Source organism: Eulemur rufifrons, chromosome 9 (genome assembly GCF_041146395.1).
Source record: "Eulemur rufifrons isolate Redbay chromosome 9, OSU_ERuf_1, whole genome shotgun sequence".
NCBI lineage: Eukaryota > Metazoa > Chordata > Mammalia > Primates > Lemuridae > Eulemur > Eulemur rufifrons.
Genome location: NC_090991.1, coordinates 42,696,320 through 42,723,849, shown reverse-complemented (window position 1 = coordinate 42,723,849; position 27,530 = coordinate 42,696,320). Strand labels below are relative to the sequence as shown.

The following is a 27,530-nucleotide window of genomic DNA, read 5'->3' as shown; positions in this document are numbered from 1 at the left end:
GAAACAGAAAAATTACTACTCATACATGAATTTATCAAAATAGGCACAGTAAAACAGAAATCAATAGATTGAGAAGGTAAAGCATAAGATGGAAAATGAGACTAAACCAAGCTAAAGCTTTAACATAGTGGTGTATACGCTTATAAATTTATTATCACTTTAGTTGGATTAAAAATATATTAAAGCATCAACAATTTCCTTTGTTCTTTCTTTCATACAACCACTTGTTTCATTTTTAACTTGGTAGGGAAAAGGAGTAGTAGCTGCAAGCAGATTTAACAAAAACTATTCTTGCTGTGTCATCCACGTATGCTACTGTTTATTCTTTGTCATAGAGCTCATGTATTAACACTTACTGCTTTTTAAACACATGACCTGTTTTTAAATTCATTATTGATATAGTTTCTTTTTAAGTATACTTACTATATATAAGGCCTAGCAGTAACTAAACCCAAGTACATATATCAAGGATTCTCTATTTTGCAGAAGGCTGTTAAGCTAGCAAGTACAGCAGCATTTAGTCAATCGATTCCAAATATATTGTGACAATATAAAATAGTAAATGCATTGGCAGAAAATATTCATATCTCTGAGTCTACTGTGACCACAAAAATTTCATAAACAGTCCACTAATTTAATTAGATTTATAAAATAACTTACTATACAGAAAGATACTCAAAGTGACAAGCAACTGTATTTTCCCAGTGTGCAAATACCTTAAAAACACAAACTTAGTTTAAGTATTATTTTGGTTCTGCTGTTACACTACATGTTATTACATTTGAATAAAAATATACTTAGACATGTTGATAAAATAAGATACTATCTGAAATACAAACGTAAGAAATTTTCCTTTGACATTATTGGGAAAAAATTAAAGCAAAAATCTACCCATGGATTATCATACAATGGGCAATCTGCCTCTCTTGAAATTAAAATTTAAATTATTTAATTTATCTCCCTTTACTTAAAGGAAATGTGGTTTATAATCCTTAACTGTACTTCAAATTGTAACTAAAAATTCTATAAATTATATGGATTATTTTTATAAGAACTGGACCAACTCAAATTTAATTCTTCCACCTCATTGTCTAATGAATTAATATTCAATATGTCCAAAATCTTAAAGTGTTCTCTTCTTTCCAATATGTATTTCACAACAGAGAGAAAGACAGCCAACAATTACTATCTATTATCTGCCAGGTATTTTATATAGTTCATTAAAGCCCTATGAAGTAAAGAGCAATTTCACAGATGAGGAGACTGAAACTCATGGTGACTAACTGGAATCAAGTGACCACAAAACCAGTAAAGGTGAAACTGGATTTTAATCCAAGTCTGTTTCACTCAATCTCTCTCTCTAATACTAACTTCTATGCAAATTTATTAAATATTTGTTGAGTTTAATTTGCTATTATGTTTCCATTTCATTCTCCTCTCATCAAAACTGTATTAAAAAGCACTGTTTAGTAATTATAGCAATTTTCTTTATAGAATAGAGGCTTTCTAACAAAGTGGGTTACAAAGATTTAGTCTTATAATGTAAATCCAAGCTGGGTGCTGTGGCTCATGCCTGTAATCCTAGCACTCTAAGAGGCAGAGGATCACTTGAGGTCAGCAGTTCAAGACCAGCCTGAGCAAGAATGAGACCCTGTCTACAAAAAACAGAAAAATTAGCTGAGTGTGGTGGTGCATACCTGTAGACCCAACTACTTGGGAAGGCAGGAGGATTGATTGAGCCCAGGACTTTGACCTGTGATGAGTCCACTGTACTCCAGCCTGGGTGATAGAGCAAGAATGTCCTCCCCACCCCCCAAATTTTTATGTATTAAATATATATTAATCCAATCTTTCTATTCATTTCCCATTTAAAGTCAAAAGATTTATTCTCTTCAAAAGATTCATTCGCTAGAGAAAAAAATACTTTTCCCAAAAGCCAAGTTTGGTCTCTCTATTCATTCTAATGAAAAAAAAAGTTAGGCAATTCAGGACTATACCTCTCATTAACATCTGCACCCGAGCTTGAGGTGACTTTTCCAGCTTTTCTGCATTTTGTTAAGACCTCAAAAGAGGATATTTTATGTATAAAGGGAAGACATGTATTATTTTAAAATGTAAATGTTGTAAAAATGCAAAATAAAAAAAGGTGTAGAAATGTTCCAGATTTAAGGAGTCTGAAGACAATGTCAACAAATACAACACCTGATCCTAGACTGGTATGGAGAGAAAAAATGCTATAAAAAGAACATTATTAGGGGCTGACCAGAGACACCAGCATCTCAGTAAGGAGGAGAAGTTTTAGATGAAAGAGAAAAAATGAACAGACAGACAAACACAGATTGAATGTGGGTCTGAAGGAAGGGTGTCAGAGGCTTCGGGAGACTCTCCGAGAAGAAGTTGGGGTGCATAACAAGAAGGAGCAAGGTATCGACAAAGATCAACCCTCAAGAGGCTTGGAGTCCAGCAAAAAGGGTAAGTGGAGTGGTTTGTTTCTGCCTCCCTCCCATCTCTGACAGTTGGTGGGTTCCCAAACTGTTGAAGAGACTTTCTGCCCACACAAGCCTAGAGGCTGTTGCCACCAGTGAGCCGGGAATTTCTTGCGGACAGGACACTAGGCTGCCAGTCTCCTTGGGGCACTTCCTGCACCCACAGACCCAAGCCAGGACAGTAGATGCCATATTGCTTATCCACATTCACGTGCCTCTGCCCTTCCCCCTGGGGTCTTCAACTCCCCAGGTTTCTTCCTGCTCATCCCCACACAGACATTTCCCAACTCTGGCCCAGACTGCAGGAGCCACAGGGTCCAGTGGGTCCCAGGTGATCTGTGTGACTCCAGAGCCTGGACATTCTGGGCAGACTGTCTCCTGGAGAGAGGGTCAGAGATGACCAGAGTGCTAGCATTCCTCCATACAGACTATCCCCTTCCCCTGCTGACCCATGGCTGCAGGGAGAGAGTACTAAGCCACTACACCAAGGCTTTCACAGAGAGTGGGGCTCAGGCCTTTCCTCTTGGGGTCCTGCAGCAGGTTGAGGGGTGCTCAGACAGTGAGGTCCCTGCTCTCTGGCCCTCTCTGGTGCTGCTTGCCTGGTGGCTCCATCAGATCAGGGCATGCCAAGGTGGAAGGACACTGATTCTGCTCAGACAGCCTGTGGACGTCTCAGGACCAGCATGCTTCTCCCTGGCATGGTCAGGGACTGATCTTCTCGGTCTCAGGAGGTGAGGGAGCCCACACAGGCAGATCTGGGGGGAGAATGCAGTGTGGGTCCTAGCTATGGTGTGCTTGTGTGGGGCACCCCTTGCCCCATAGGAGGGCCACACTATCAGCTCAGGCTGAGATCCTGGGTGGGGAACCTCTCAGCCCAAAGCACAGTCGTGGGTAAGCTCACCTGGCTGGCAGATGCGGAGGAAAGACTGTGGAGCAGAGGAGGGGGCAGAGGAGTGAGGCTCACTGCTCACTGCCAGTATGTGAATCTCAGACAGACCTGCCTCCATAAGCAGACTTGCTGGTTGGGTGTGGCCACTTCAGCCCCTTCCTAGTAGCTCTGCCCAGAAGCTGGGAGCAGATCTTTGACCCCTGCCAAAACAGCTACCTTGCCAGCTTTTGTGGAGCCTGAGGGCAAGCTCACCCAACCCAGCTCTACCCAGTCACAGTCCCCCATACCTGTCTCTGCTGTGGCAGAGAATAAGGACTCACCTGGAAGTTCAAGGGCCCTGCCTATCACCTGGAGCATGCAAGTACTTCTCCTGAGGGACTAGAGCCAGTCACGGCACCCAGAAACAATCCTGCAGCTTGTTCCTTCCAGCAAGTGCCTCCTACTGACAGGGAGGTCAATTTGCATGTCCTTTGCAGAATTTACTGACTCAATTTTACAGGGTGTGTCGGGGTTCAAGGAGTGGCCATTCGGGGGAGTACCTACCCCTCCCCACAGAAAAATGGTGCTACTAGGTAAGGGCAGAAAGAACCAATCCTGGGACCTTAGCATACAAGCGTTTAGCCCCCTCCCCTGGGAACAGCTCTCCCAGTTTGGAGAGCTTGTCCTAACCCTCCTACTAGTGACTCTCTGTAGTGGCCAGAAAAGCAACTTCTGAGCCCTGTCAAGGCTTTGCAAAGCCTTTCAGGCTCCCACAACCTAGCAATAAACTGCCTTGCTCCTCCCCCCACCTCAGTGGCAGTAGAGATCAAGAAGCCCCTGGGAGCTACAGGGTCCCTCCTAAAGCTTGGGGCACTCAAGTACTCCATCTGGGGGACCAGAGTCTACCACAGACACAAAATAACATCTCAGCAGCTGGCACTATCACACACACATCAACCAACGACAGAGAGAATGATGATATAGTGCATGATAGCATCTTCCAACTCAAGCAAACAGGGTGTGACTGATTCACACTCACAAGTACCACCTATCATCACTGAGAATAAGCTGGGGGACCTAACTCACTACACACTGTTGGGAAGACCTGAAGACAGCAGCCAGAGGTAACCTGAGAGGTACAACAAACCTACTAGAACAACTCACAAGGAACTCAGGACCAGCACACTACTCTTCCTGGCATGCTCAAGGATTGATCTTTGAGGACCCGAAGACAGGCCCATAAGCCAGGGCTAGCACACCCAGGTCTCGACCAAGAGGCCAGATGAGAAGGAATCAGTGAAAGAACTCTGGAAACAGGGAAAAATCAGAGTGAAAGGACACCCCCCCCACCCAAAAGAAAACAATAACTCATTACCAATGGATACCAACCAAAACAAAAAAGATTGAAATGACAGATGAAGAATTCCGAATATGGATTATAAGGAAATTCAGTGAAACCCAACACAAAGAAACCACAAAAACAATGCAGGAAATTAATGAAAAATTTACACAAGAAATCAAATAATTTAATAAATATCAAACAGACTTATGGAAATGAGAAATTCATTCAACGAAATACAAAACACAGTGGAAAGCCTTAAGAATAGGCTAGATCACGCAGAAGAAAGAATCTCAGAGCTTGATGACAACACCTTTGAGTTAAAGTCAGTCAAAAAGATCTGAGAAACAAGAGGAAAGAACAAAACCTACAAGAAATATGGGATTATGTCAAGAGACCTAACTTAAGAATCATAGGCATCCCTGAGGGTGAAGAAGAAAATACACAAGGGTTGGAAAACTTATTTGAGGGAATAAATGAGGAAAATTTCCCTGGCCTTGCTAGAAATCTAGATATCCAGGTACAAGAAGCTCAAAGACTCCTGTGAGATTCATTGTAAAGAGGCAATCATCACAATACAGTCATCAGACAGGCCAAAATAAACATAAAAGAGGCACTCCTACAAGCCATAAGGCAAAAACAGCAGGTAACACACAAAGAAAAACCCATCAGCCTAACTCCAGACTTTTCAACTGAGACCTTACAAGCCAGATGGGACTTGGGCCCCATTCTCAGTCTTCTCAAACAGAATAATGGCTGCCTAGAATTCTGTATCCTACAAAACTAAGTTTCTTATATGAGAGAGAAATAAAGACATTCCAAGACAAGCAAACACTGAGGGAATTTATCAAGACCAGACTTTCCCTGCAGAAAGTACTCAGAACTGCATTATAAATGAATTAGCACAATCACTAGTGTAATATCACCCAGAAGCTAAAGGTAAGAGCCCGAATACCACAATGGCTCAAGAGGTAAAACAAAGCAATAAAGTTCTACTTAACAGGGTGAACAGAAATCCACTCCATGTATCAATTCTTTCAATAAATGTGAATGGCTTGAACTCTCCACTCAAGAGACACAGGCTGGCTGAATGAATAAAAAAAATACAAGCCAAGTATCTGTTGTCTCCAGGAAATGCATCTAACCCACAGGGACTCATTCAGACTCAAGGTGAATGGATGAAAAATAATATTCCATGCAAATGGAAACCAAAAGAAAGCTAGTGTAGCCATTCTCATATCAGATAACATAGACTTCAAATCAGCAAAAGTAAAGAAAGAGATAGATGATCATTATATAATGGTAAAAGGAACAATTCAACAAGAAGTCATAACAATCCTAAATACTTATGTACCTAACACAGGTGTGCCCAGATTAATAAAGCAAACCCTACTTGATCTAAACAAAATGATAAACAGCAGCATGATAAAAGCCAGAGATTCCAACACCCCACCGACAGACCTGACAGATCCTCTAGGTAGAAAATAAGCAAAGAAACAATGGACTTAAACGGAACTCTAGAACAAATGGGCCCAACAGACATTTACAGAACATTCTATCCAAAAAACACTGAATATACAGTCTTCTCATCACCTCATGGAACATTCTCTAAGACTGATCACATTCGAGGCCACAAAACATGTCTCAATAAATTTAACAAAACAGAAATTATACCATGTATTTCCTCAGACCACAGTGGAATAAAATTAGAAATCAATTGCAACAGAAACACACAACTCTACATTAAGTCATGGAAATTAAACAACCTACTGCTGAACAATTATTAGGTCAAGGAGGAAATTAAGATGGAAATCAAAAGTTCCTTCAAACTAAATAACAAAGGAGACAGGGGACACAAGTTATCACAATCTGTAGGATTCAGCAAAATGGTGATAAGAAGAAAATTCATAGCCATATATGCCTGCATCCAAAAGATAGAAAGATCACAAATCAAGAATCCAAGGAATTGGAAAAGGAAGAGCAACCAATTCCAAATCCAGCAGAAGAAAAGAAATAACCAAGGTCAGAACAGAACTAATTAAAATAGATAATAAAAGAATTATACAGAAGATTAATGAAACAAAAAGTTCATTCTTTGAAAAGATAAGCAAAATTGACAGGCCTCTTGATAGATTAACCAGAAACAGAAAAGAAAGGATGCCAATAAGCTTGATCAGAAACGAAAACAAGATATTACAACTGATACCACAGAAATACAAAATATCATCTGTGAGTACAATAAAAATCTCTATGCCCATAAACTTGAAAATGCTGAGGAAATGAATGAATTCTTAGGAACACACAACCTCCCTAGGCTCAATCAGGAAGAAATAGAACTCCTGAACAGACCAATATCAAGTAATGAAATTGAAGCAACAATTAAAAATCTCCAAAAAAAAAAGGTCCGAGACCAGATCGTGCAGATAATATCACAGCCAAATTTTGCCAGACCTACAAAGATGAACTGGTACCTATACTGCAGAAATTATTTCACAAGATAAGAAAGAATCCCCCCCAACTCATTCTACAAAGCCAATATCACCTTGATACCAAAACCAGGAAAAGATACAACAAAAAAAGAAAACTACAGACCAATATCCCTTATGAATATAGATGCAAAAATTCTCAATAAAATCCTACCAAATGAAATTCAACTGCACATCAAAAAATTAATCCACCACAATCAAGTAGGGTTCATCCCAGAGATGCAAGGATGGTTCAACATACAAAAGTCTATAAATGTGATTCACCACATAAATAGAAGCAAAGACAAAGACCGTATGATCCTCACAACAGATGCAGAAAAAGCACTTGACAAAATTCAGCACCCTTTTATGATAGGAACTCTTAACAAAGCAGGCATAGGCAGAACATACCTCAATATTATAAAAAGCCATATATGACAAACCCACATCCAACATCATACTGAACGGGGAAAAACTGAAAGCATTCCCGCTTGTAACTGGAACTAGACAAGGTTGCCCACTGTCACCACTTCTGGTCAACATAGTGCTGGAAGTGCTAGCCAGAGCAATCAAGCAAGAGAAGGAAATCAAAACTGAATGACGGACACATTTGTAACTTTGACTCAAACTGTACAGAAGTAATTCATGTAACCAAAACATTTATACCCCGTTAATATTCTGAAAGAGAAAGTAAACAAATAAAAATTAAAATTAGAAAAAAGACAGGTTACCAAGAACTTCTTTTGGCAATCTACTGGCTATAACCAAACTAAAGTACCTCATTATAAGTTTTGGTACCCTTTGCCACCACTATAACCCTCCCTCCCCAGGTCTGTTTATACATTGCTCCCTACTGATAGATATCATTATTTAAGAAATTATATATACTAGTAAGAAAATTTAGAAACTGACAATCTGTATTAACTATGCTTGGGTAACTAAAGTTCCCATCACGCATCTGTTCCCTACTTCTCTGTGAAATCTCTCTCTCGTATAAACTTAGGTATATATGATTTACAGGGAATTCAAGAAAAAATTCTCCCCTAACAAGAAAAGAAAAAAGAAAAGCTAGCTCTTTCTAAATGTTTACAGTGTGAAAATATCATACATTTTCTATTTTTTAGTGAAAAGGTCAATGCTCATTACATTGACATATGAGTTACTCTAGTCAAATCAACCACTTGAAATGGAAACATTTTTAATTCATCTATGGTCTGGAACAATGTTAACCAGCATATGCTGTCACAGAAATTACACTCTGTAAAGCAAATGAGAACCCTGATCCACCTGTTTAATGTATTTTTAAAAATATTTAAATATATTTACCTAAAATGATTTGCATTTTAAAAACATAGGCCTTGTAGTAGCATGGAGGTATACTGAGATACAGAGAGACTACAGTGGTGATTTTCAATCCTGGCTGTGTGAACACATGTGGTTCTGTTCTGTAAAGCCCATAAACTTTATCTATGGACATGAAAATTTGAATTTCATAATTTACATGTGTCATAAAATATTATTCTCCTTTTAATTTTTTTCAACTATGTAGAAATGTAAAAATCATTCTTAGATTATGGGCCACATAAAAGTGGCCTGGATTTGGTCAGTTGGAAATAGTTTGCTGAAACCTGATCTAAAGGCTGGGAGATTAGTTAGAAGGCTACTTAAAGCAATCTCTGTGAAAAGGAAAGACTGAAATGACTTAGGAGTAAGGGCAATAAGGATGAGAAGAAGGTTTTGCAAATGATGTCTAATCTACTCGAGGGCCACTGAAAGTTTAATGGCAGCATGGGCTCAAGGACCCTCTTCTTGGCTCTCTGTAGGTAATCTTTTTGGGAGTAAAATGTAAGAATTAGCAAAAACCAGCCCAAAGAAACAGAAGACCTTACTGCTTAATTACATGTTAAATCTCAGTCTTCTCTGTAGCCCAGAAAAGCACGTGAAAGGTAACTAAAAGTGCACACTGCATCATGAAAGTCTTTTCTTCCCGGTAAGTAAAGCTTATGGTTCTCAAAGAGATAAAAGCTGCAATCTTAGGCTCATTAGCTCCATGTACAATAAAGTATACAATATAATACATATATACATTTCCACAGTAAATACAACTAAGGATATAATTTAGTTTTGATACTCTACTTCCTACACTAAATAAAACATTATTGAAAACCACAATATAAATTACATTGTAATATCATTTCCTATTTTCATGAAAAACTAATGTGTCTGTACACGATTTCTACAGTTTGAATTTGAAACCAAACTTGGATTTTGAATATTAAAATCCATTTATAAAAATTTCTGTAAGCAACTATTTTATATAAATATTTCATGAGGGTTAGTAAGGAAATATTAGCAGCCCACCAAAAATTTCTACTGGTAACTCATTTTCTCCAAATGCAGAATGAAAACAATATGGCATGTCAAAAAATAAAGATGCAGGCAGAATAAAATACAATAATCCTCTGTAGATGACCTACTCTTTTTACTCAATTTTTAATCATTTATAAGTTTTCATGAATAAAGCACAATGGAATCAGAGAGACATCACAACATTGCTAGAGGTGACATAAAACAATAAATATTCCTGTGGGAAAAAAATACAAAAATAAGAAACTTCTTAGAATGTCTAATTTGTATTCTGCTTTTAGATTTTAAGGTTACTAGGGCATGTGTGGGACTATATACTTATGTACATACACACACATTAAAACGATATGTGGGCATAACAAAACCTGAGTTTTTGTTCCATACCTGCCACTTTTAGCTGAGTTTCTCTGAGCCTCTGTGTCCTTATCTCTAAAACTGAGAGCAAAGTAACATCTTACTTGGAAGGTTGTTTTGAGGTTCAAATTAACAAATATGTATGACAGCACTTTGTAATCTCTAAATTGGTAATTTTCAACCAGCGGCAAACCAGGGACTTCTGGGAATGTCCGGAGACATTTTTTGTTGTTATAATTGGGAGAGTACTACTCACATCTAATGGGCAAAGGCTAGGGATGCTGTTAAATATCCAAGAATTCACAGAAGAGCCTACCACAACAAAGAATTATTGGACGCAAAATTTCAATAGTGCCAGTAGCTGAGAAAACCTGCTCTACATGTTCATAATAATTATTGTTACTAAACATTAAATTTATCATGAAAAAATTTTAAATATAAAGACAGTGAAAAACAATGCACACTCATGTAGCAACTATCAAATTTTAACAAATGTTTAAATTTCCCATATTTTTATCAATTTGTTTTAAAAAACTAAAACATTATTGGTTATATAGACTTGATACTTTCTTTATGTAATTCTCCAATACAACTTCCCTTCCTTCATCCCTCCCCACAGTAACCACTACCCTAAGTTAATACATAACATCAGATCCATGTTTTTACACTGTTATAAAACATATATGCTTTCACAAACGTTTATATTACATAATACTATTCATATCATCCAGCAATTTGCCATTTTCACTTAATATTTATGTTTTGAAATTTATCTGTGTGTAAACATGTAGTTCTATATAATTCATTGTAACTCTGGAATGGTATTCTACTCAATGAATACATCACAATTCATCTCTTCTCTTACTAATGGAGATTTAGGTAGTTTTCAACTTTATAGTACTTCAAGGATGCCTGCAGGGAACCATTTCCTTTAGCGCATGTTCAATCACTTTGTTGTACATAAGCTCCATATGCATATATTCAAGATCTACAAGTGAAATTATTATATTATACACTATAAAAGCTTTATAAGAGCAATCAAATTCTGTCAAAGATAGTCACACTAATTTTTAATTCCACAAAAAGTGAACGTTTCCATTTCCTCACAATCTCACAAATACTTATCAGGCCTTTTCATTTTTGCTAATCTAAAGAATGTAAATTGGTATCTGGTTTTTGTTTAATTTTCATTTCCCTCATTAATAATGAAGCTGAGCATACATTTATTGTCTATTTGGTGCTTGTGTATTCTTGTTTATATCTTCGCCTGTTTTTGCCATACTCTTGATCTCCATGTTTTATGATGAGAAATCTATATGCATTTGAATTATGTGGCAGATTGTTTTCAAGATTTTTTCTTGATCTTTAGTTTTTAGAAGATTGATCAAATAGTGATTAGGTGTGAATTTCTTTAAATCTATCTTATTTAAGATTCAGAGAGCTTCTTGAATCTGCAAGTTTGTACTGTTTGCCAAATTTGCCAAATTTTCAGCTATTATTTCTTCAAAAATTACTTTAGCAACATACTCTTCCTTTTCTTCTTCTGGAACTCCAGTGGCATAAATCTAGACCTTTTGTTATCGTCCTATAGATCCCTGGGACTCTATTTACCCACCAGTCTTTTTCTGTTATTTACATTTGGAAAATTTCTACAGATCTGTCTTTCAGTTGATTGACTCTGCTGTATGCTCCTGATCCCATCAAGTTTGCTTTTTGTTTGGGTTATTATATTAGTTCTAAACTTTCTACTTGGTTCTTCTTTACATATCCTATTTCTTTATTAAGATTTTTTATTTTTCCATTCATTTCAATAAGACTCACATAATAGCTTATTGGAATATTTTTATAACAGCTTCATTAAAATTTTTGTCAGATAACTCCAACATCTGAGTCATCTTAGAGTTGGCATCATTGTCTTTTCCCTTGCAAATTGATATTTTCCTAGTTTATTGTATATCAATATTGTGTGTAATTGTATTGGGGCATTTTTAATGTTTTAAATTATGAGACTCCAAGTCTTTTTTAATCCTTTTTTTTTAAATTTCAAAATGTTAAGGGAGTACCAATGTTTTAGGTTACATGAATCATTTTCGTAATGCTTGAGTCCTGGCTATAGGAGTGCCCGTCACCCAAATAGTGTTCACAGTACCCATTAGGTTGGTTTATTCCCCTCCCTTTTTCTCCTCTACCCCATGGTTGCTTTCCACTGAGTTTTGCTTCCTTCTGTGAACTTGTGTGTGCATCAGTTAATTTCAATTTAATAGTGAGTACATGTCGTGTTTGTTTGTCCATATGTGAGATAGTTCACTTAGGAGAATGGTCTCTAGTTCCATCCAGATTGTTGCAAAAGGTATTAATTCATCTTTTTTATGGCTGAGTAGTACTCCATGGTACACATATACCACATTTCATTATTCCACTCATGAATTGATGGGCACCTGAGTTGATTCCATATCTTTGCAATTGTGCAAAGCTGTGCAAAAGCTTTTTAATTTAATCAAATCCCATTTATTAATTTTTGCTGCTGCCATGATTACCTTCGGGGTCTTTTTCATAAATTCTTTGCCTAGGCCAACATCTAGAAGAGTTTTTTCTATATCTTCCTCTAGAATTCTTATGGTTTCATGTCTTCCATCTAAGTCTTTAATCCATCTTGAATTAATTTTTATAAGTGGTAAGAAGTAGGAGTCCTGCTTCATTCTTCTACATGTGGTTATCCAGTTTTCCAGCACCACTTAATGAATAGGGCTTCTTTTCCCCAGTGTATATTGTTGTCTGCTTTGTCAAAAATCAGTTGGCTATAGATAGATGGTTTTATATCTGGGTTCTCTGTTCTATTCCACTAGTCTATATCTTTATTTTTGTACCAACATCATGCTGTTTTGGTTACTGTGGCCTCATAGTATAGGTTGAAGTCTAGTAATGTGATGCTTCCAGATTTGTTCTTTTTCCTTAAGATTGTTTTGGCTATTTGGGCTCTTTTCTGGTTCCAAACAAAGCATAGAATTATTTTTTTCTAGATCTGTGAAGTACGACTTTGGTAACTTGAAGGGGATGGTATTGAATTTGTAAATTACTTTGAGTAGCATGGACATTTTAACAATGTTGATTCTACCTATCCATGAGCATGATATGTTTTTCCATTTGTTTGTATCCTCTGCAATTTCTTTCCTCAGAGTTTCACAGTTCTCCCTGTAGACATCTTTCACCCCCTTGGTTAAGTACATTCCTAGGTATTTTATTTTCTTTGTAGCTATCGTGAGTTGCATTGAGTCTTTGATTTGACTCTTGGCTTGACTGTTATTAGTAAATAATGTAGAAATGCTACTGATGTATGTACATTGATTTTGTATCCTGAGACTCTGCTGAATTTATTTATGAATTCTAGGAGACTCTTGGTGAAATCTTTGGGTTTTTCTAGATATAAGATCATATCATCAGTAAAGAGCAATAGTTTGACTTCTTCTTTCCCAATTTGGATATCCTTAATATTCTTCTCTTGCCTGACTGCCCTCGCTAGGAATTCCAGCACTATGTTGAATAGGAGTAGTGACAGTGGGCATCCTTGTTTTGTTCTAGCTCTTACAGGGAATGCTTCCAACTTTTCCCTATTCAGTATGACATTGGCTATGGTTTTGTCACAAATGACTTTTATACTTTTGAGGTATGTTCCTTCTATCACTAGTTTGTTGAGGATTTCTTATCATGACAAGGTGCTGGATTTTGTCGAAATGTTTTCTCTGAATATATTGAGAGGATCATATGGTCTTTGTTTTTGCTTTTGTTTATGTAGTGAATCACATTTATTGATTTACGTGTGTTGAACCATCCTTGCATCCCTGGAATGAAGCCCACTTGGTCCTAGTGGATTATTTCTTTGATGTGTTGTTGAATTTGGTTTGCTAGTAGGATAGTTTTTTGCATCTTCCAAAATTCCCATGTAAGTAGCATAAGAACAATTAGATAGCAAAACAACTACCCATGGACAAGAATTACAGTAATACTGGGTAACAAGGTATGATTTATAATAAGAAATATATATAGTTTGGTCTTTGCCCCTAGTTCCTGGCACAGAGCTCCTAAGACTTTGGAATTTCCTGGGTGTATTTTGTTCTAATGAGTCAATTCTTAGCGGGCTACTGTATGTGGGTTGGCTACCAGAATGACCATACCATGATTAGAAGCTTAGAATTTTCAGCCCCACCGCCCTCTATCCTCCAGGATGAGACTGAGTTAATAATTCAACATGCCTACATGATGACACCTCCATAAAAATTCCTGAACTACAGGGTTCTGAGAGCTTCTGAGTCTCTGAATATGTGGAGAGGAGTGTGCCCAGAAAGGGCATGGAAGCTCCATGCTCTTTCTGTAATACCTTGCCTGGCTATTCCTGAGTCATATTCTTTTATAATAAATAGGTAAGCATGAGTAAAGTGTTTCCCAGAGTTCTATGATCCATTCTAGCAAATGATCAAACTTGAGGAGGGGTTAAGGGCCTGTTGGTCAGAAGTACTGGAAGCTCAGACTTGCGACTGGCATCTGAAGTAGGTGTCAGTCTTGTGGAGCTGAGCACTTACCCAATGGGATCTGACTTTAACTCGAGGTAGTGTCAGAATTGAAGTGAATTATAGGACACACCCAGCTGTTGTCTTCAGAGAAATGGAGAATTGCTTGGTGGGTAAAAATGCCCCCATACATCTGGTCACAGACACATTCTATGTGGAGAGTATAGTAGAAGATGACGGTTGATTTTTCCTCTGTACACAAAGTATCTTTATACCCTTAAAATATAAATGGGTAGAGCTAAGAAAAAACAAAACAGTCACAGACCGGAGAGTTATAAGTATCTGTGTGAGACAAAATAGGGGGAAGGAACAGGGTGTGTGGCCAGACCACAAAAATGGCACCCACCAGAATGCAACTCACAAGAAAATACAAAGTGTTAATTTGATAACAGTAGCTGACAATGGAAGCGGTTTGCCCATTCTGATAACAAATGATTACACAGGGCCTGCAGGAGGAAGTTCAGAAAAGGCTGCAATAGTCTAGCCAGCATGTACTCTTGAAACTAACCTGCCATGCTGGGGCTCCATGCTAAAAAGAAAGTGCTAGAAATGGAATCAAAATTCAGCAGAACAGGGACAAAAGGGATAAAGAAAAGACAAGGTCTAAATCAAAGTAAAAGAAGGGAATAGAGCCAGAAAGCAAGCTCAGATATTTTTTAACACTTTACAAAAAACAACAGAAGAGGAAGCCATATGGAGTTAGAAAAGCTATCATGACATACCCTCCTTATAAATACTTGCAAAAACTAATTTCAAATAAAAATGATCAACAGGCAAGTATCAGGGTCAAATTCCAAAGAGAGGAAAGAAAGAAAAGAACAAAAAGTATCATAATGCTCTTAATTCAATGAAAGTATGCCAGAAAGTCTTACTCAAAACAAAAACAAAAACTGTAATGTATGATTCAAGACTATAATGTACAATTTCAAAAAGAGCTAAAAATGTTGAGAAAATTATATAACACATCAAAGAGCAACATAAATCAGAATTAGAAAAACTGAGAAATGAGGAGACAGAAATCAGGTAAGAATTAGAAATATGAAAAAAATCACGTCAGCAATGAAGACGTTTTAAACTGGAAGAAACACAAAAGCAAATGAATGTAACAAAAGGACTAAGAGAAACAGAAGGTAAAGAAGAGGAAAATTTTTAACAAATAAAAAAAAAATAAGAAGAAAAGAATTAAAAAGGATTTGCAAGAAACTAACAAATACTGAAGATAGGCAAAGATGATCCAGCATAAGGACACATAGGAGTCCCTAAAGAAGAAAATCAAAGTAAGAACAGAAAAACTATTTTTTCCAGTAAAAAAAAAAAGCATATGTGTGTGTTTTATGTATATGTGTATATACAGTTATATGGGCATATATGTATGTATATACATACACATTTTTACATGGATATATAAATACATATACACACACATACACGTATATATGAAACTACATATTTCAAGAGAACCCTGTGTACTTAAGATTATCAACTTAGATCAATGCACCAAGACATATTCTACTAAAATTACTGGCATTTAAAGAAAAAGGAAAAAAAATCCTTTGGGCATTAGGCAAAACATCACATGATTTATAAAGGAAAAATAATACAAGAAATTAAATAATATATTTAAAATACACAAAGAGAGAAAATTTAAGCTAAGGATTTTACAACTAGTAAAACTTACCTTTAAGTATAAAGGGTAAAAACAAAACTGCTAACAACATGCAAAAACTCAGGGAATATTGTTCGCATTAGCTCTTCCTAGCTCTACTAATAAAAGAACTTTAAGCCACCAAAGTAACTAGAGAGACATCAAAACAAGAACTGGTGGCGAGCACTAAATATGCGATCGCTTGCAAAATTAAAACTAAATGCACACTTTTAAAGAGAAATTGTATGTAATCGCTACATCATTTGACAATGTAGATATAGTACCACCATAAACAAATGGGGGAAGAATGGAGACAGCATAAACAACAAAAAAAATTAACTGATTTCAGAAACTGGTGGTGATAACACAGAGACTACCACATTCACAAGGAGGGATAAAGCAAATAAGTAATTATGGGACACACTAATTCTATCATAACCTTGGAGAACCAGAATTCTCAGTATGGAAGAAAGGAATTATGAATGTGATACAGAAGAAGTAAAAACTATGTAGCATTGAATCCATATTGGAAACATTAGTGCGATCTTGTAAATTACAGGTTTATCCAGGCTTTGTCCACTGAAAATGCCTACTAACAGTGACTGATCCAGCAGCAATGACCATCCCTAGTACCCAGGTAGTAATCTTGAAATGCCATTCTCTGTTAAAAGAAAACAGGACTTCTTAAAGAACTAGCTGGTCTAGGAAAGGAAATGTACTAGATGAACCTAGAACATCTTGACATACCCAACAGTAAGGAAACTATAAAAAGTTTATTCTCTAAAGACACAAGGACATAGAGAAGAATCTGAATAAACAGGCCTTGCTAAATTCCCCCCAGTTTATTACCATTAGATCATACTTTTTTATCTAATCATACTTCACAGCTATCCACTTCTTCATCAAATCTAGCATTAAAAATACACAGGTTTACCTATTTCTTCAGGTCTTCATTTCCTTATGAAGGCTCCAGTGTCACATAAAATTTATTCAACAAATTTGTATGTTTTTCTCTTGTTAACAACTTTGTCTTTTTTTATAGGGGTCTCAGTCATGAACCTAGTGATGGATCAAGAAAGATATTTTTCCTCTCCTATATACTCTTAAATCCATTATTCTACTAGGGAGCCCCTACTCATCTATCCATACATAAGTTGGAAAGGACTGTCTATATAATAACTGCTTTTTTGAAATCTCCACTTGGATGTCTTAAATATACCTTGAACTCAAAATATCCAAACATGAAATTCTAAAAACTTCCTTTCACTCCTTCAAGTCTCATCTTTTCCATCAGAGCTCCCCATCTCAATGAGTTCATCACCAAATATTGTTGATTTTCCCTCCTAAATATCACTTCAATCCATCCCCCTGTCCCATCTTCAACCTGCATTCATTCCTATATCCATTCTTTTTTCAACGTATATCCACAAAACAGCTAAATAATCATTTAGAAACGCAAATCTAATAGTTACATCATTTAATACTCAGAATTTTAAATGACCTCCCATTAGAGGAGAAAAAAATTAACATGGTCTATAAGGTTCTACTTTTTCGGTTTCATTTCTAATCAGATCTACTTTTGTTTTCATAATAATGGCTCTCTTTCAGTTTCTGATCCTTTCAGATGTCTAAAGTAAACACCTGAGAAACAACTACCATATACCTGAGGAGTCAGGATAAAATGTTTTTCATTCAAAATTCTTGCCTTCATATATGACGACGCAGAAGTTTCAAAGACACTAATAATTGAGAATTTTTATTTTATTATGTAATATGGTTCACAATAAAATAAACCTTTATATTGCTTACTCCCTACAAATATAAAATGACAGTTACTGATAGACCAAAAATCAAATCTCTCCCCTCCACTTCACTCCACCACAAAAGATATAACTTCTTTCTGTTTTGAATGATAAGTATGTTTAAATATATTAATATCATGAAAAAACCCAGATAACAAAAAGCCAACGGATCATACATTATCTAAACAGGCTTCAAATTTGTTTTTTCAAATGAATTATACTTTATTTATCATATTATGCATAAATAGTACTTTGTCTTTACTGGTTATACATAAATATGTTTTTTAAAGTAGTTAGCATAACACCATGTACTTGAGGGTACCCAACCTGTACTGTAATATTTGATTATGATAATAATGGCAATGAAAACAAATTTGAGATCAAACTCTCTTGTTATTAAAGCTAACAACATGATATTGGTATATGCAATATACAAAATTCAAAAACAGCATTCCTTTCCCTAAACTTGTTATTAGTAATGTTCTTACTTGAGTATTACATTTTGTATTTTTCTCCCAAGGAACTAGGAAAAGTAAGGACAATAACAATCAATGAGTTGGATAATAGAAATCATTAGAACCATGTAGAATATAGAAATATTTAATCAAAGAGTAAGAACTGAAAAAGAACCCAGGAAAGGCTCATATGCAAATAAAACAGATCTTTAGTACATGAGACAGTTGGCATTATATATCACTGGAGAGAGAAATGGCTCTTCAACAACAAAAAAAGTGGGAAATTGGCTTTCTCCATATGAGAAAAAATAATTAGCTCTCTCTCTCACACTATAATCCCCTTACCAAAACATTAAGAGAAAAGAAAAATATCAAAATGTATTAAGAATCTGGAAGTGAAAAACAAAACTTCAAAAATATTTCAAGAAAATACAGGAGAATATATTTGTGGTCTCTGACTGAAGAAAGGTTCTTGAAATAACATGCAAGGCCAAAAAAAAAGAATGATAAATTTGAATAAATTAAAATTTTAAACTTCTATTTAAAAGTTTTGGTCCCAAAACCAAAAACAGACTAAGAGAAGGTATCTGCAATAAATGTCACAGACTAAGGATCAATGTGGAATAAGGGTCTGGAAACTTCTTCTGTAAAGACAGTAAATATTTTACACTTTGTAAACCTCGTATGTTCTCTGTCACCATACACTTCTTGGCCATTGTAGCACAAAAGCAGGCATAGGCAATAAGTAAGTAAATGAATATGCCTGTATCCCAATAAAACTATTCATGGACACTGAGATTTGAATTTCATATAATGTTCACATGTGACATTTTATTCTCCTTTTTTTTCCTGAATAGTTGAAAATATTATAAATGTTAAAACCATCCTTAGCTAACAGGCCACACAAAAACAGGGAGCAGGCTGGATTTGGCCCATGGGCCAAATGATTTTTGTTTTATATACAGGAATATACAAAGAATTCCCATAAAACAATAAGAAAAAGACAAATAATCCAACAGAAAATGCACAAAGGATATGTGGAGGCTAATAACAAAAGAAGAACTCTAAAAGGCCAAAAAGCATATGAAAGGATGTTCGATCTCACTAGAAATTAGGGAAACAAATTAAATCAGTAGGACATTGCCTTTCACATACCAAATTTGGAAAAATTAAGAAGTCTAACCAAATGAATGTTGGCAAGTATATGGCAAAACAGAAACAAGTATTTCTGAGAAGAATACAAATAGGTACAATGACATAGTAGAGAAATTATTTAGTAAAAGTGAAAATGCAAATAATCTACATTCTAGCAATTCCATTTCTGGATACAGCCGCTAGAAAAACTCAAATATGTGTATAAGGATAGTCACTGCAGCATTATTTGTAATCACACACACACACCACAAAAATTGAAATAAACTCAAATTTACATAAGGAAATGTGTTCATAAAATTGAATACTACACAATACATAAAAGAAACAAACTAGGTCCATATACACCAATAAAAGCAAAAACAAACAAACAAACAAACAACAAGGTGCAGAATGATATAGAGAAAATGATACCATTTAGTAAATTTTAAAACACATAATACTAAACTAAAAATTGTTCATGGATACATTTATACTGGCGATTTTTAATCTCTGATGGAGATTTAAAGATCAATTTTTCTTTTTTTACCAAATTCTAAATCTGAGTCTGTATATTATCTATGTCTGTGTGCATCTGTGTTAGGATATGGTAACAGCAATGAGAACTAGTGAAAAGTCATGCCATGTTTTATTTTGAAAGCTACTGGGATTTATATTTTAGAAAAATCACATTCACATTTAAGAAAAGTCATTCTTACAGCAAAATAGAGAATGGATTAAAGGGTACTGAGATTGGAGATACAATAATTTAAGCGAGATAAGATGAAATGAATCTTGAAAGGAGAATGAAAAGGTAAAGAGAAGACAGAGTTCAGAAATATTCAGAAAGTCTTAATGGACTGGACTCGATGACTGATTAGATGTTGGCAGCCATTTTGAGGAGTATAGAAAGGTTTATGCACTTTTCCACTGCTCTCTGAATATAGTTGCTATGAGTTTTTAAGTACCTTTTAGAACTGTACATCTGCATTAGCTGATGATAACGGCCATCAGCTATAACTAAATGATTGAAAAAGGATTTTAGAGAACAAAATATCAGTTAAAGCAATTTTGAAAGATGTGGCAGAAAGGTTTCTGCCAGAATATGTACACAATGTATGCTTCTCAGGGCTAAAGATACTATTGAATGCTAATACATCTTAATCTTCAATTACTAGAGGAATAGACAATGAAAGAATTGGGAGCTATCCTAGAACAAATATTGGCTCTACCATTTACTGTATGACTTTGGCCCTAAGTCACTTAACCTCTTTCTCTCTGCCTCATTTTTTCATCTGTTAAATGAGTAAAAATCAGAGACTTTATACCACAAGATTGCAAAAATTAAATTAGTATAATTATGTAAGTATGTACACATATTTGTTATTATTCATACATCAGTTACTGGGAACCTACTAAGTGCTGGGGCATTGTACAATGTACTAGAGAAGTGGAGATGACAAATTTACATTTTTGCCTTCTTAAAGTATATAACCATTACACTATGAGAAATAGACATGTGAGCTAACGTGCTATCTTCAACCTTTTTAAGTAATTAATTCCTAAAGCTATTTTTCAATTTATCCAAGCCTATCAACAATTTTAATGTCATGTAATCTTTCAACAATTGCTAAAAATAAGTCGAAAAAGCTATGGTTATCCAGAGAAAAATCGTTTCTACGATACAAATCTAAGAATGTTGTCATTTTATTAACTATATTTTCATTCTTATTTCTATATTTTCTTCCATCCTTAATGTAGGATTATCTAAAAGATTCACAAATAAATAAAACTCCCAGAAACCTATTTCTCAATTTTCCCTCATTCCAAGAGTGTAACAAATTCTTCACTTTTTAATTCCTTTGCCCTTAACCACACTGTTAACCTGAAAGGTTCATAAATAATAATACCCTTAGAAACTACCTAGGTTTTAGAATTACAAAGACAATAATGGCTAAATGATTACTAAGAAGAAATTTTATTGCTTAGCTGAAAACGAATTACTCTATAGTGTAAAACCTTTTGTTTTTATGCTGTAACAATCTGCACATTTTCTTTAATAAAATGTTTCTTTATTATCAAAAACATCTCATACAATAGTCATTCCCTCATCATCTTACTTCGTAACAGTCTCCTTCAACAAAAGATATCTTAATTGCATCCAGCTTTCCATCGCAAATTTACAGTACTAATCCTTGCCAGCCATTTTGTTTTCAGCTTGTAACACTTGCAGCCAGCTGCCTTCAGCCCGAATCTATTAGCATATTGGATAATTTAGAAAATAAGCACAGAAACGGAACCTACCAAATACAATTGATTTTATTAGATTATATCTATATATTAGATATCTCTCTTTAAATATGCTTTATTTTATGATACTTCTCTATTTCCTTTCAATGTTATTCATTTTCTCAATTTAAATGCTCATTCCTGCTCACAGTAATTTTCCCTTCCCCAGATCCTACAAATGAAGTTGACCTGCTACTGTTCAAATGTAAGAATTTTCAAATTTTAACAGAATATACTATAGGCCTATTTTAAATATTTTCGGTAAAAGCATAGAAGGGCTGCATATTTGGTACTGTAATTTACAACTATATTCCAGCAGACCATCTAGCCAATAATAATAAATACATAAAAGCTAACATACATTATTCTCACATCTCAAGGGTATTTCTAATAGCCAGCAGAAAGCAAACAATTCTCCACCTGTTTTGACTTGCAACATCCTGCTGTTTGAATGTCAATAACAATGTGCCCTCACCAAGCACAGCTGAAGTCTTACATGAAAAATTATCTAATGCAATTTTAATATGATGGGGAAGGGGGAGGCCAAAGAGTTACTATTAGTGTCCTGTTCTTCAGAACTTCTTTCCATCACATACTTCTCCTTCCCCCATCGAGTCCCACTCATCCATATTTAATAAATGCTTTTAAATTATGTTATTCATTAACCCATTCTATCACTTACCCTAAAACTCTTTTTAGAGAGGCTCTTCCAGTTCATTACATAATGCTATTTAGAAAGTTCGTTAACTTAATAGAACACTCCCTTTAAGTATAATAACAATCAGCAAAGTCAAAAAGAAAAAAAAAAAAAAGGCTGAAGGGGGGGGAAAAAAGCCTGCAAGGAAATAAAATATTCAATGATAAGAATTACTGAAGTGCTTCGGCAACTTCATTTTCTCTTCCAAACCCCTCCCCATCTCCAAGGTATTTTTGTTTTTACCATGATGCTAACTGTCCACCTAGGCTACTGTGAAAGCCTCTAGTTAGAATGGATTTCAAGGCTGCTGTATCTTGCGAAGAACCAATCAGAGTTCTTTGTTTCATCTGCAACATTCCATCAGGGTTATATAACATTTTAGATACATGAAACATTCTAATAATATAGTATATTTCAATCTATAGTTAGCTATTTATTGCCACTAAATTTGGCACATAAAAATCCCATATTATTCTACATTATTCAATAAAATCAAAGAAATACAGATGAGAGGGGTTTTTTTCTTTCTGTAGAGAAGACAATTTGTTTTACCTAAAAAAATTTTTTTTGCAAATACACAATATGAGCACTGTGCAGACTACTAAGATTAATGCTGATTCCTTATTATTTTTGTCTATAGTAAAGTGGGTAAGGTAATCTAACACCGTGGCAGACAGCATACAGTTGTTAATTCTTAACACATACAAAATATCTTTAGTATGGAATAAAACATTATAAATAGATTTTTAAAGCTCAGGCTGAATCCTTTCCAATTTTTTTAAAAGCACAGAAAAATTAAGTATTTAAATGTTCGGACAAATATTTTCTTAAATAAGAAAATCTGAACTCTGAATATCATATCCCAATTTATACCTATAATGCTAACCAAAATAATATGCCAGCAGCATTGTTATCTATATGATGAGACTACTTGCATTATACTTGTATTGGAACCATACAAATATACTCTCTCTCTCTGCCAGAGATAATGCTGCATAACTTAAATACTCCTCTTCTGCACTATTAATACAGCAACTCACATATTCAAAAACATATTAAGCTGAGACCTGTGAATCTAGTATTTTCTTTCTTTTTACAACCCAAAGGCATCCCACAGATGATGGTTACAAATCAGCACAGGATTAAAATAGTGCCCCAATGCATAAAAAAGCTGAATCTGTTGGGTGTGGCTTAAGTAAACATATCTTGTCTCAACTGGACAGCTCCCCACTAACATATAGCCATCGAAACCCAAAATACATGAGTACATATGCAAAGTGCTTCCGGCAGGGGGTGGGAAAATAAACCTCCATGTTTTTTCTATGTTTGATGTTCAATGTTTCCATACTGTACTTCTAAAATGATGGTGCCTTCAGTCAATGCTGAACACTGTTCAAGAAATCAAGGACAGAGAAATTGTACTTGCCCTACTTCCTCTCCTTTATTTTATACTCACTGTCTACAACATGGCCGTTCTTACAAACATTTTGCTTTCATAAAAGAGATAATCATTTAAATCATGACTGTGCAATGCGAACTCACACTGCATTACAGTCATCAATAAAATATGAAGTGCCAACTTCAGTGTTCATTCTACTGATTTTCCATATCTCACTACAGAATGCTCTACTAATGCTTTCTGCTATTATAAAATGAACAATATAAGGAAAGAGACATTGACAGGAGCCGCAACAAATATGCAACAGAGAAAATATAAAACCTGTAAGGGCTTACTTTTTAAAAAAATCTAGTGTTAATAGAAAAAAACCTTCATGAACACATCCATATCTATAAACACATTACACACATTTAGTACAAATATAAATCTGTTTATAAACTACCATGCATACATTTGCTAATGTTACACATGCAATATACCTGAACCTTGATACAGAAGGCATGCAGATTTTAGAACTATAACAGTTTCATTTTTAAATGGCCATAATCAAATATTAAAACAACTAAAGACACCTGACATACTGAACTATGTCCAAGCCTTTAATCTTGTTAACAATTTTCTCTCCTCTTCAGTGTAGCAAACCCACCTCTGGGTCATATTGATGGTTATTTTTTTCCCAAGCCCTGTATGTGCTGCACCATTTTGTTTGTCTTCTGGACAGTGGAGAAATCGGCAGAACAGCAGTGAAGGAGTGTACTGGAGTCAGCAGAGTCAGTGCCAGCCTCCTACTGCAGTCTGTATATTGAACGCATTCAAACCCACAGGTGCCTACGTAAAATCCTCCAGCTGCAGCCTGCAACTTAATGTTTCCTTCAGCAGTAAATCTGTATGCCACTCTCACTTTGCTTTAACCCAACAAATGGACAGAATGCATAACAGTGTGCCACCTTTTAAAAACGATTTTACAAAAAATACTTACATAGACACTGTCTCTATTAAGTAGCCAAAAATGAATGACTTTTTTTATCATGAAGATTCAGAAGTACAATCACCAAGAGAACTGCATTCCTAACATTTCTAAAATTGTAAAACTATTTAATTTTTTAAAGAAAATATAACATTAAAAACACATGTCCTACATCTTCTTACATAAATACCTTATGAAAGTAACTTTTTATATACGTAAGTATATTGTATAAATGCATAAATAGGCTTGCCTCTGTCCATACCTTTCATCAACAAATAATACATTATAAGAAAATATAAAAACTATCTATTAAAAGGCAAAGTGAATCTAAATAAACCAATGCTAAACCAATAAATGACAGATGAAACCAGAAACAGGCTCACAATGCTTTTGCATAAACTTGAAACATATACACTATTGCCCTATAAGAATATAAAAATTAAAAACTGGGAGAAACCTTAAAAAAGACAAATATATCTAACCCTTTGATTTTACAGATGAACAAATTAAGGACCAGAGAAATTAAGGCTAAAGTACCTTTCCCAAGGTCATATTGCTATTGGGTAGTAGCAACTGGTTTTTTAAATACACCTTTTAATAAATACCTGATAACTAATGAAACTCACCAAAGAATAAACAGTCACCTGAACATTCCTATAATTATTAAATAAAGTTTTTGGTTAAAAAACTTTTACAAAAAGTAAATCTCCAGACCTAAATGTTTTCACAGGTGAATTCTACCAAACATTTAAAGAAATAATACCAATTCTACACAATTTCTTCCAGAAATCAGAAGAGGCAGAAACACTCCCAATTCATTTTATGAAGACAGAATTACTCAGATATCAAACCAGATAAAGACATTACCGAAAAAGAAAGAAAAGAAAACTACAGACCAATATCCATTTATGAACATAGCAACAAAAATTCTCAATAAAATATTAGCAAAAAATAAAAAATCCAGTAATGTATTTGTTCTTAGTCCCTCAGTTATAGACACAAGAGCTTCTAAGACCCTTAGACTCTTACAGCCTTAAAACCAGAAGTGATAAGAGTGACTTTTTATTTTTTTTTTTATTTCATCTTATTGTTATGGGGGATACAGAATTGCAGGTTACATACGTTGCCCATGTACCGCCTTTCCCCCCAAGTCAGAGCTCCAGGCGTGTCTGTTCCCCAGATAGTGCGCGTTGCACCCATCATGTAGGTATATATCCCTCCCTTCCCCACCCCCCCTTCCCGAGTCAGCACCTTCAAGCGTTACCATTCCCCAAACGGTGTGCAATGCACTCATTGTGTAGGCATACACCCATCCCCTCCCCCACCCCCCAAGAGTGACTTTTATACGTTATTATAATAAGATGACTGGTGGCTGAATGCCCCAGGATAGCTTCAGGATGGGACTGATTGTCAGAGAAATCAACCATGTGATTAGAAGGAACTTTCAGCTCCACCTCCCCAACCCCCAGGAAGGGGAAAAGGACTGCAGATTGAGTTCAATCACCAATAGTCAATGATTAAATCAATCATGCCTATACAATGGAACCTCCACAAAAACCCTAAACGACAGGGTTCAGAGAGCTGCCAGGTTGATGAACCACATGCCAGAAGGGTGGTACACTCCAGTTCCACAAGGACAGAGCTCCTGTGCTCAGACCTTGTCCTATGTACCTCTTCATCTGACTGTTCATCTGTCTTCTTTGTAATATCCTTTATAATAAACCAGTAAGTATGTTTTCTGAGTTCCGTGAACCCTTCTGACAAACCACTGAACTCAAGGAGGGGGCCACGGATGCCCCCAAATTATAGCTAGAGGTCAGAAGTATAGGAGGCTGTCTAAAGTCGGGGGTAGTCTGTGAGACCAGCCCTTAACCTCTGCGGTCTGACAAATTGTATGTAGGTAGTGTCAAAACTGAATTGTAGGACACGCAAAGAGTTGGTGTCCAAAGACTTGGAGAATTGTTTATGGGAAGGAAAACCCCACACATTTGGTGTCAGAAATGTGAGTATAGGAAAAAGTTTTCCTTTAGTAACTTGATCTATCACATGCTGTATCCCCAGTAGCTCTAGCTGTATCTAGCACATAGCAAGCACTCAACAAAATATTTTTGTTGAGTGAATAAAAAATAAGACTATGGTTCCTCCTTCATTTGACCTACAACCAATCAATCATCAAGTTTGGTATATTCTTTCTTGATATCTCTTCATTCCCACTGCCACCCTCTTAGTTCAGACTCTCATTATCTTTCACCTAGATACTGCTGCAATAGCCCCCAAAGATGACATGTGTCACTTTGCCTACTCATCGTCACACACACTCCCTTCTGGGAACTGCCCTCACTCCCTCCACTGATTTACTCCCTTCCTCTACTAGACGTAGTTGATTTCCAGGGGGATAGGCACCTAACCTGAGCTGAGATGATCACAAATCTCACCCACATCCTAATTCAAAGTACAATTGACTTGTCCAAGAGTAGATACCTGACTTAAGTTAGGCCAGAGTCAATCTACCTTACAGATTTGAAAACAAAAGAATTGATTCAGTATCCTCCTCTGGGTGCCTGGACTGTAAGATATAAAACTCAAATGTTGGTAGCTATGTACTGCTATTTGAACTAAACAGCATAGGAAACTAACGTGCAGGGTCAGAAAAGAAAGAAAACAGACGTATAAAAAGATTTAGATTCAAGAAATAGGAGCC

The 27,530-nt window shown here is 35.6% G+C and overlaps 1 protein-coding gene across 3 annotated transcripts in view; it reads right to left on the bottom strand.

The window, feature by feature from the left end:
- TANC2 (tetratricopeptide repeat, ankyrin repeat and coiled-coil containing 2) overlaps nucleotides 1-27,530 on the bottom strand; it is a 262,133-nt gene that overhangs the window by 223,392 nt on the left and 11,211 nt on the right. The gene's annotated exons all lie outside the window — the stretch shown is intronic.